Source organism: Ciconia boyciana, chromosome 11, assembly GCF_034638445.1.
Source record: "Ciconia boyciana chromosome 11, ASM3463844v1, whole genome shotgun sequence".
NCBI classification, from domain to species: Eukaryota; Metazoa; Chordata; class Aves; order Ciconiiformes; family Ciconiidae; genus Ciconia; species Ciconia boyciana.
The window spans coordinates 4,114,683-4,126,720 of NC_132944.1; the positions used below are offsets into that span (position 1 = coordinate 4,114,683).

Here is a 12,038-nt window from a genome sequence, read left to right on the forward strand (position 1 = left end):
ATTATTTTCTCTTTTTAGTTGATTCTGGTGGTAGGAACACACTCCTATGTATATAAAGTTTGTCATAGACATACTACATAATAAAGCTGACATGTAGAGTGGTAGTATCTGGAAAAAATGTCACCATCCTATAATGGATTACCCATGTATTTTGTATAATGTATAGTATCAGTATGGTAGAAATAAGTCTTGCTTATATTGACATGCCATTCTTGTAATGAAACTGTTCAATATCTCAAGACACGGGTTTAGTATTTTGATTGTGAATATAATTGCATTCTAAAATAAAATACCCAGAAGTCATCTTTTCAGGTCTCTTGACTACCAGAGTCTGAACTTTAGATGTTAGCTGTTGATAGCAATACTAAAACTGAAAATAGGCTAGTGGTTCTCAATCTAGTTCATGAGCCTGTTCTTTTAAACACTTGCAGCTTATTTCCAATTTACTAAAAACTAACTACTATTGCAGAATTCCTCTCCAGGATCACTGTTTCCAGTATAATTTAATTTTTGGACCCAAAGTCATTACATGAGCCAGCACAGTAGGGCAGCTGTGGAGTTCTGAATGAAACTGAGTGTGCAAACAAATGAATTGATGCTAGGCACTTGGGTCAATGTTCCCCTCACTTTTTAGGGTAGGACTACAGCGTACTTATGTAGAACGTGTAGCAGCCATTCAAAGGCTGTAGCTGCAGCCTTTTGAGGTAGGATCAAATGCTGCTTTTTTGGCTGTGTTGTAAAGCAGTTGATTTGAGGTGATGTGGTTGAAGATGCTATTAAAAGAAAAAATGATGATATCTTATTGCTTCTGCTGTTTCATTAATAGTGAGATTTTGTTTTTAAATAGCCTGATAGAAAAGTGTGTCTGTCACAATTGTTTAATCCATGATGTTGGGGTCTTAATGAAGAGAGATACTCTTAAATACGAAGTAGTTTGAGGGTATTTTCCTTGCAAGAAAATGTATGTATATTTTCCTACAAAATATTACATGTTTAAATAACTAAAAGATTATACGAGGTCAGACTGTTTGCTCAGACCTTTTCAGTGACTTCTGTATCCACCACTGAAAGAATCGGTTGAAAATCAGAATTCTATCTTGCCTTGAAATACGTATGTGACTTTTTGGAGTAGTGGAGGTTAATTTCTGAGGCAAAGCATAGGAGTACATCCAGCATGTTGTGGTTCAGGATACTGTCTTTCACTATGATGAAATATGCAAATGAAAAAAAATTTGGGTGGTGTTTTATATTTAACATTATCACATCAGTGATATAAAATTCTATCTTGATTTCTTTATTGAAAATGACTATATTTGTATTACTTTATATGTCTGAGGAAGCAAGCATATGCTGCCATATGTGGCTAATGCTTACACTGAGTCTCTTTTTCTTAAGCTGATCTTGTATATGTTTGTTATTGTAAGGCAAACTAAGTACTTTTTCATTTTCTAGCTCTGTTTATAAATGTGGTTTACATAAAGTGATGAATCTAACATCAACTGCACAAATCTGTCTTGGAGACTGTCCATCACATTTTAATAACATGACATATTCCTTTGATGCTCACAACCAGTCCATGTGGAGTGCAGTTGCATATTTTGGTTTTAGCTAAGTTTTGGCTCTTCCCAAGTTGAACTACACCATTTAAGCTAGCTGAGTATAGAAAAACTATTTTTCAGCTTCTGTAGTTCATCTTGATTCTTCAATACTTACATGTAAATATATAGAATAATTATTATTATTATTTATTATCATGCATGAATTAACTTTCACTTGTTAATACATGCATACTTTTTTGCATATGTTTGGCAGCTGACTTAGAAACTGCAACAAAATGTACTGTTCCATTTTGCAGTTGAAGTCTTTAGTCCCTGGCATTTATTAGCAATGTATCAATATTGAAGGGCAATTCAGAGCTTGCTGTATTAAGAGATCATGTACAAAAAGAGCTATAAAGCCAAGTGTGCATGTACATGCATCCATGTGATTGTCAGGCCTATCACATGTTTTATGTGTGCAAGAATGTGGTGATCTGGAACGATGGGAGAGGCAAAATAGTAACCTGAAGAGACAGATCTTATTTTTCACCCTTGCAGATAGTTTGTGTTGCCTGGGGAGAGTAAGTTAACTTTGTTCTACCTTAGGCTATAGGTTAATGCAAATTTCTCTGTGTGGGAATGCCAATTTAAGAAGTCCTCAGCTCGTTTATTCCCACCTTGATGCTCATCTCCTTGGTCCTGTAACAAGGTTTGTGCACTTAACTGGGTCAGGAAACTTCTCTACCTGAAAAATAACCTGCTTGATGAACGAAGGTCTTGAAATAGTTTTGGTTTCTGTACATGTCAATTGTTAGTCTTGCTTTTGATGCTACTTACAAGTTTGGGTAATGTTACATGGCATTTTTATGGAATATGGGTATTCATCTGCCTTATAGACATTGGAAACACCAGACATTCTTTCATGGAAAATCAAACAGTAGTTAAAATTAAAAGCTCTGCAACCCGTGCCAAACTACTGAATCACTCTGATAATAAGTTCTAAAGGAAAATTTTCTGTTTCAGAATACAAGCTGGACTGAGCACAACATTTCCTCATAGAGTATCAAGCGTTTACTCTGCCAAAGTTTAACAGTTAAAAAAACCCCAAACCTGATCACCTGTAAATGCGGATTTTTTTTTTCCATTTTTCCCTTTGTTTTAACAAACAGTATGAATAGTATGGAAGTGTAAATGAATTAGTTTTCTTATACACAACCTTTTGCTAGATTCATATTGTTCAGAACGTACAAGCAACATTTAAAGTGGTAGCTGTCGTCAATTGCCATTGAGTTGGTAGTTTTAAAAAAACCCCAGAAATGTGGCCATCCAGTCCTTTGTATTCCAGAAAAAATGAAATAAAGTATTCAAAGTATGTTAGACTGCAAAGCTAATTTAATTTGGTATTATGTTTTTTCCTAACTTTACCTATCAACAGAAGTCATTTATATTACATTAGAAATTCAAAGATTCAAAAGAAGATGACCTTGACTCAGTTTGTGGTAGACTGTTAGAAATGGAAGCAGTAAATACCACATTTATAACACAGTAATTACCACAGTTTGCACTTCTATGTCTAATGAAGACATGGATCTGTAAATGTTTGCATGTACTTTGAGTATATTCGGTTTTGTAGGTGGAAAAAGTAACAATGTTTCTGGGGAGGATCTCCAAACTAAATTTGTTTGTAAGTTTTGAAACACACAATTTGTTACTTCGGAATAGTCAAAATTAAAGCTTTCAAAAACATTACTCATAAAAAGAAGGATATTATCTCAGCAAAGAAGTGATTGCCCTACCATATTAATTAACCTAGCCTGTGTTCTCAGATGCGTGTTTTGTTCCTGGGAATTTTATAGGAAGATCTCATTTGTGTCTCGTCGACACAATAGCAGTAATTCTGTCATGCAAGGTTGGGTCTAACACTAAATACATTGGGAGACCTCTGAAAAAGTCTGCTTTAATTGTAGTTAACCACTGCTGTTATGCTTTTAATATTATTTTCTCATAATTATGCTATTATTAAATCATAAGTATTATGTAATCTATATTAAAGAGAGCTTTAAACTAAAGTTGCTGGGGGAGGGGAACCTCAATCCATTCCACTCCTACCAGTTTGATGCCAGTGCCAGCAATAGATACCCAGAGCCTGGAGAAAGGATCACAAGCCAGCAGGAGAGCACCTGAAGAGCAGCACAAAGGAATTCCAGCCACTCCAGCCAGTAAGTCAGCTTCATCGTGGGCCCAGCTTAAATCCCTTTATGCAAACGCACGTAGCATGGGGAATAAACAAGAGGAGTTAGAGATGTGCGCGTGCCTGCAGGGCTATGATCTTACTGGCATTGGTGAGACGTGGTGGGATGGCTCCTATGACTGGGGTGTTGGAATAGAAGGTTACAGGCTCTTCAGGAAGGACAGGCAAGGGAGACAAGGAGGGGGTGTCACCCTCTATGTCAGTGACCAGCTGGAGTGCATGGAGCTCCGCCTGGGGATGGGTGAGGAGCCAGCCGGGAGCTTATGGGTCAGGATTAAAGGGAGGGCAGGGACAGGTGACGTTATAGTGGGGGTCTGCTGCAGGCCACCCAACCAGGAAGACCGAGTGGATAAGGCCCTCTATAGACAGATAGGAGCAGCCTCACGTTCACAAGCCCTGGCCCTCACGGAGGACTTCAACCACCCCGATATCTGTTGGAGGGACAACACAGGGGGGCATAAGCAATGCGGGAGGTTCCTGGAATGTGTTGATGATAACTTCCTTCTCCAAGTGATAGAGGAGCCAATGAGGAGACGTGCTATGCTGGACCTTCTTCTCACCAACAAGGAGGGGCTGGTGGGGAGTGTGAAGCTTATCCCTGGCAGTGTTCAAGGCCAGGTTGGATGGGGCTTTGAGCACCCTGGTCTAGTGGAAGGTGTCCCTGCCGATGGCAGTGGGGTTGGAACTAGGTGATCTTTAAGGTCCCTTCCAACCCAAACCATTCTATGATTCTTTTTTTTTTTTCCCCCAAGTTGTCACTTAAAAAAAGACAATTAAATTTCCTTTAATTACTTATATATCATAAAGTGTTTTGCTGATTTTTAACATTCATTCTTTTCCCACTTCACCTGTAGGGGAAAACCACAAGTAAGCATAAGAAGAAAAGGAACAAATATAGAAATTAAATGTAAATTAGGGAAAACCTGCAATATTTGATATACCGTTAACAGACCTAATAACTATGCTGTTAAGTCTACTCTTTCACCAGTGAAAATATGTTGAGGTTCTGCAGCTGTTCATACTAGTTGTGCTTATGTATTAAAAAATAAAACTTGTGTGTATAAAGTAACAGACACATTCTTGGCATTATTCCCTCTGTGGGTATGTGGTGTTCAAAAAGTTGAATCTGCTACAGCCTTGAACAAACATGGTTACTTTGATTTAGGTAGCAAAGGCCTATGGCTGATTGAATCTAGGTGGGAGCTCAGTGTCATTTGCCATTGCACATGCAGCAATGTGGTGTGATGGGTGTTACAGCAGAGCTGGCAAAAAAAATGAAGGAAATCAGAAGGCAAAAACTTCTAAACTAAGCTAAAAGACCACGTAGAAACTAGCAGAGAAGTTAGCATTGTCTGACAGATATCCTAACATACTATTTTCAAAGGTATTTGTTTGGAAATACGGGAATGTATTAGTTAAGATGTTTGGTTCCCTGGACGGTTTTGCACTGCTTTTTATCATAGATAGAAATTCACTAGATGATAGAAGTTACTTTTACCACTCAGTGGAAGTACTTATGTAAATTGAAAGAATGCATGTCATAATCACATATTAACTTGCGGTATGGAAAATGAGATCTTTTTTGTAGAACAAATTGTAAAGCAGAGGCTATTATTTTTTTTTCTTGAATACTTATATTCTACAAAGGGTAATTTCCATTTGGCTTGCCTGCAGCAGTACAAAGTAGCTTTGACTTTAGCAAGTAAGCTTACTTACCAATGTATAACTTTTATTTTGTTAAACAAGCAAACTACATCTTTGATAATTTGTCAGCGTATGATTCATACTGTGGCTATACTTTTGTTTCATGGTTATTATAATTTTGATATGTTTTACAATTAATGTAAAAGATGCATGTCTCCTCACATAAAACCATGGGCTGTTCTTTGCTCAGAAGATTGGAAAGAAATTTAATTAAACTAAAATGGAGAATTAATCAATGTTTCTTTCATTTCAGGTGTTACCAGATGCTATCAAAATAGCCTTCAAAATAAATAGAGAATATAGGTAATACAGGTCTATTTGAACCCATATGTCATCAAGAAAGAAAGAGAATAATTATTTTGCCTTTTCCAGTGCAAAAACTAGGTTAACACAAAAGAAATTAGTGGGTGGTAGGTTCAAACCAAAAGGGAATACTTTATGGAACATTTATAGTTTAGCTGTGGAAATACGCAAGAAAGAGTAGTACCTTTTAATGTTTTATATAAACCCAAAGAGTAATTTGTCTAATTGAAAAAGGAAGAGTCTTGCTTCCTGAGTTCTTTGTTATGAGAGCCAAACTGTGCTGGAGAAAAAATGGAAAAAGAGTTCTTCCTGGAAGACTGGTAGTGAATAAGCTTTACAGAAGAAGTTCAGACCTATCTTGCATTAGAAGAAAGCAAGCCATATATATTTATACAAAATAGTCATTCAAAAGGGGATATGAACCATGAAGTATTCACAAGGGCAGTTGTTCCCTAACTATGAAGGTTTTTAAGGAACAGAATGCATGAGGCCAGAGGATAAAATATAATGGCATAGCCAACTTTCAGGATTTTGGAGAAATTGCTGTGAAAAAAATGAAGTCAATTTTAATCCTTTTTCCTAATTTTAATCCTTTAAAAATACCATTACATAATTCACTTAGAAAATTCTTGTCTGGGTTGATAGTGTTGCATATCTAATATTTCCACAGCTGTGTTCAGTATTACTCCTTTGAGAAAAATATGTCTTGTGGAAAAAATAAGTCAGCCTTTATATATTTTCCCTAGGACTTGCTATCATATGAAAAGTTCCCACAGAGAAACATAGATTTATTTTAGTAATACTGCATGCAAACCCTACAGTTTTCTGTATATATGCTCATAATGCTGCACGCTTGGAATGGAAGTTCTTTTCTCTGAATTAACAGAACTGCTTCAAAGTACTTTGTAGAAAACGGTACATTATTAGCTGGTCTTAATAACTCAGTTTATCAAAGCTATGTTAATATAAATAACAGCCTAAATTGGAAGCTGTGAATTACGCAAAAGTTTGCATTCAGTAACTGTGTGGAGATCTGTATCCTGTACAAAGAATTAAACACAAAAGAAATGGAAATTCTACTAAACTACGGTAGTCATTTACTCAGTGGCTGTAGGAAATTCCTTACATAACAGACTATTAAAGAAGAAATTATAAGGTAAATGTTTTTTAAGATGAACATTTAAATAATGCAACTGTTAATGCTTTAATTTAATTCTTAAATCCTTAAAAAAAAAAAAATCCATTTAATTAATGGAGTCAGGATGGCTCAAGCAGTCTGGAGGAAAATTGTTTTGGGGAATTCACTCAACTCTTGAGTATTGGTTCGCTTGTAGAGACTACAGAGAACGTTTGTGTCCATTATGGCTGGCAAACTCATAGGACTGGATTTGAAGCACTAGGCAAGAACATCACTGGCTTTTATGGGAAAAGCAAATAGCTAAGCCTTTGTAACTCCCAAACACCAGCTAATTCTTTGAGCCCAGTGTAACAGTTATTGAACCTTATGATAAATAAGCAATGTTCAGGCATTTCCCCAACTGCCTTGCTCCTAATACCCAGCATAGTTTTGCATATTTTTATCCTCCCATAGAAAAGAAATTAATGTTTATAAAGGAAGCTGCAATCTGTGGAAGAGAGAAGATCTTTCCTTTTTCTTGAGATTAAATGGTCTTTCAATTAGTTGTAGTACACATTTCCCCAAGCTGAAAAAAATACAATTTCTGAATACAGAGCTTTGAAGTCAATGCCCCAAGTAAACCTCGTTACCCATAGAACTAGAACTCCCAGATGAAAATGTGAAAATAAGTAAAAATGACTACTTTTGGTCACCAGGGCAGGGATTGCCAGCTATACACATTAATGAAAGACAGACCTGTATAAAATACAGATCAAACTTATAGTTTTAGTGAGTGACTGAAATAGAATGATTCATGTAAGCTGCATGGGCTCATATAATAGTACTCGGCTACGGGGCAGTGACAAGATGTAAAGTGTCATCAGCTCTCTAGCCCACCTCACTGTTCAAATGAGATTCCCCTTCATTTGTATCTTGTAGTATCCTGGGAAACTTGATTCACTAGTGGGAATTTTTAATAGACATGACTGCAGAGAAGAGGCAGGGGTGTATTCCTCCAAGAAACTTCATAGCAATGACCAGATTGTGTATTGGGAAACTTTATTAACTGTGTTCACAGGCTGATAAAGTCAGTAAGTACTTAATGGAAATGTGTAAAATGATGTTCAGCAGCAATTAGGCAGGGCTATGTTGTAAAGTGCATAAGAACAGCTGTGCTGGATCAGACCAGAGCCCATCTAGTCCACTCCTCTGACTTTGACAGTGACCAGAAATAGTTCCACAGGGAAAGGGTACTGTTGTTTATGGTGTTCCTTTGCTTTTAGTTTTCTTGAAGCAAAATAAAGCTGGTTTTTTAAGACAGCTGTTTCATTTAGTTTTGAGAGTCACCCTGAGGTAGTTTGGCTTTTTTATGCCATTCCTTTTAAGACTGATCAAACATTGTCTAGTTTAGATAAGGACATTTATTGTGTGAAAAAGTTGACACCATAATGCTAGCAAATCTTGTTGGTTTAGTTTTGCTTTATTAACTGGAGTATTTCAGTATCATAAAATGAATGATAATTCATGATGAATTGTTTTATGGTGTGATCAAAAATGTTTTATGCAGTACTAGACTATGTAAGTTCTTTCAGGGACACACAATGGTATATGAATGTTTTCCCAAAGGTAATTTAATGACATAGTAACTGTTGCAACTTGTTCATCTTGCATCACATATAATGGAAGATGTTTATGAAAAGTTCTGTTTGATATTCTCTATTTGCTTCTTAAACTGAAAAGGGAAAAACAGTGCTAAGTCTTTATGGGTCTATCCTGATGGAATTTTAATGTGGAACAGGGTGTCTGTTAGCAAGGAACATTACATGTGTAATGAGACTTTGTAACTTGGATATTGGGAACATTAAAGCAATGTATTTCCATTGAACTTCATCATAGCAGTTGTAACAAAATTGTTAAAATTATGCTTGCTAGCATTTGAGTATAGCTGCTTGATGCCTGAATCAGTATAAAACTTTTGAGTAATATGTTAATTTCTTAGGAAAATAAAAAGCTAAATTAATTTTGATCATATGATCATTTCTTAGTGTGGAAAAGGAGATCTGTTTAATACATTTTAGAGTTTTGTAAGTGATGTCTTCACTACTTTTAGATGGAAAAAGTGTTCCAACATTTTTCCACAATATTTTGGGCCTTGCAACTGTACAGAAGTTGTTGACATCATTAAATCAGAGCTCTTATTTCGCATGTCCACTGTGTTTTCCCCATTTAAAATGGTTTTCAGTGTGCCAAGAAAAGTAAAATTAAAGCCTTTCCTTTTGAAATGGAGAGTTTGGGATTTAATGGTAACTAGCTATAATAGAAGGGTAATGTTACTAAAAAAGCAATAGCAGCAGGGATCTCTCTCTTTTGTTCATTAGAAAACAGGAATGTATGTCTACTGAATAAGTCAAACATACTATTATGAACTAGTCTTTTTGGATGGATGTTTATCTTTTTCATTTTTCAAGAAGACAGTAAGACTGTTATGCGGGGTTTCCTCCAAATGAGTGTAGTTTACATGGTTGACTGATGTTTCTGGTCCACTCAATCTTTAAATGCTTCCTGCATGCAAAACCAGCTTTAAAAGTAAATCTCTTAAAAAAACATGCACTCTTTCCAGAATAGGCTTCACCTCTGTGGTTGGGACATTCTACAAGACAGTCATAGTATGATTCTGACCCCCTTTAAGCAGTGTTTTGACCTGAATTTTGGTCTTCCAAGACTTGATAGATAACTTTAGCAAGGAGTGGTTGTATAAAAGTTGTAACACATGTTGATACTGCATGTTCATTGTTGCTTTGTGCATTTAAACAGGAGTGACCCGTTGTTGATTGTTTCAGGCTGTAAATCCAAAGAGGATACAGGCAGGTCCCTGTGGTTATATTTTCAAATGTCTACACTTCCAAATGAGTAGAGATTTTGAAACTTACTTTAGGAAGCTTCAAAATTCCAGAGCATCAGATATTGTATTGGTCTACAAACTTACGATCTGCAGACTTGTTTTCTGAAAACTGCTTCATATAGCAAGTCATCAGGATTATTGTATAAAATTATTTTGGTAGTATTTTCTCATATTTCTGATATTTTACTGTCTGTACTCTTGTGTTCCCTGAAAATTGTATACATTAGAATATAAACATAGTACTTAAATTAGAAAAAGTTTTCTCATTAGAGTTTCAACTAGTTAACATTGGTATTACTATACAACAGGAATGATAAACTGTTTATTTGCTGCCGTGATATAACTGCTTATAAAGTAGTGACTTGAGAGAGATGTTAAAAGTTCATTGATTTCTTTCAGTAAAAGAGTAACCAAATTGTTGGTAGAGAAATGTTAAAATCATGCTTCCCAGTTCTGATTTTTTTTTTCTTATTGAATGCTAAGGGGTTTTTGGAGTAAGTGCAAGCATGATGCATGTTTCAGAATTGAAGTTCAGAAATTGTATCAACCACTCTCTGTAGTGTTATGTAAAAGAGAATTCATTGGGTGAAATTCCCTTTGTTGTCTTGGGCCACTAGAAAGCTAGTGGTCACACCTCAAACTCCTTTTTGGGGTAAAGTTGAGTGATTTGTAGCTTTGGCATGAGGGGATCCCTTTATTAAATTGAAATGGAAAATGGAGAAGGGTGTGTACTGTGAGCTCTACACTTTTGGGGTCTCAGAGGTTCTAACAGCCTCAACACACAGGAATTAATAATAACAGTCTCACTTTGGGAGGGTGAGAGTTTTTTTTTTTTTAAAAAAGAAAGATCTTTTACCTTATCATAGAGGAAACATTGCCTCTAATCATAGCTTCAAATTCAGAAAGCTACCCAAGCTCCCATGGTAACAACCTTACTTTGTTGGACAACTTTGCAGTTTTCATTTTACCAGAAGTGTATGTCCCTGTGCACAACAGCTCAGGCAGATCCTCAAAGTTCTGTCATCATTTAACCAGTAGAAAGATTCTACTCAATAAAAATGTCAGTGTCAATACCTTTTCTCTTAATATGGTGATAACCACAGGATGTCTTCTGTTATGTTTGAATTTATAATGGGACCTACCTGAAGGATTTAGCAGGTCTTGTCCAAATTCTTATGTATGATGCACGAGCCAATAATGCAAATCAGAAGTTAGAAATATAACAGACAGAGAATCTAAAGCCCCCAAATTCCTCTTATGCCACAAAGCATGGTGGTTCTGGAATTGCTACGGCTATTGGATCCTAACCTTTGCTATTCTGGGTCTCTTTCTTTAAAATATCTTACCCTCTTGTAGTTTCAACATTTGCATTACATCCTTGTATTCAGATATCTTTACCTTACATTTGTCTCTGGCTGGGTTACTAAAAAAATTTTATTCAGGTTTTTGCTGTACTCTAAGTAGTTTCTTCTCTGAAATGGTTAAAAAAATTCTGATGGGACATCTCTGCAGTCTTAGCAACTTACAGCTTGTTCTCTCTTGAATTTATCTGTGAATACAAATTGCAGCTACATCTGCACCTGGAGAGCAGGAGAAATGAGAGTACTTCTGTGCATCTACCCAAATCCAATTGTTTGTCAAAATTGTTACTTGATTGGCTTAACGGCTTTCTTCCTCAAACCACATTCTTGTCAGGGACTTGCTGATTTGCATACAGTGACTTTCTGCAGGCAGTCATTATTCCACCTATCTAGGAATAATGTGAAGGCGCTCTCAGTATATCCCGATTGAGCTTCTTGTCAGACTAAAAGATCAAGTGGTGCCTACTTCTGTAAGACTTAGAAAATTTTCAAAGGACCAGTATGACCGAGGTTCAAGCAAGTTATTTCAATTCCCCAAGAATATCTAATGGCTATTGCACGGTTTGGGCCATGCTATTTTATGAGACTTCTGAGTCTGATAATACTTTAGCAGACCTATATTCCATTCTTGATCTAATTGCCTTCTTGAAGTATATTAATTTCCAGTGTAAGTCTGCAAAAATTAAGTATTTGCTCAAATATATTTTATTTGTGTATTTCTTAAGTGAGTAAGCATCCATTTGTTGCATACCCTTCACCCCTTGGCTTCTTTCTCCTTGGTCTCCTGCCTCTGCTACTGTCGTGTTCCAATTCCAAAATGGTTTTCCTTCAGTCTCTCTGTTTCACTACTGTGGCGTTTTAT

At 36.2% G+C, this 12,038-nt stretch overlaps 1 protein-coding gene across 1 annotated transcript in view; it reads left to right on the plus strand.

The window, feature by feature from the left end:
- The window catches only part of CENPP (centromere protein P), a 153,260-nt gene that overhangs the window by 85,601 nt on the left and 55,621 nt on the right, over window positions 1-12,038 (plus strand). The window lies entirely within an intron of this gene.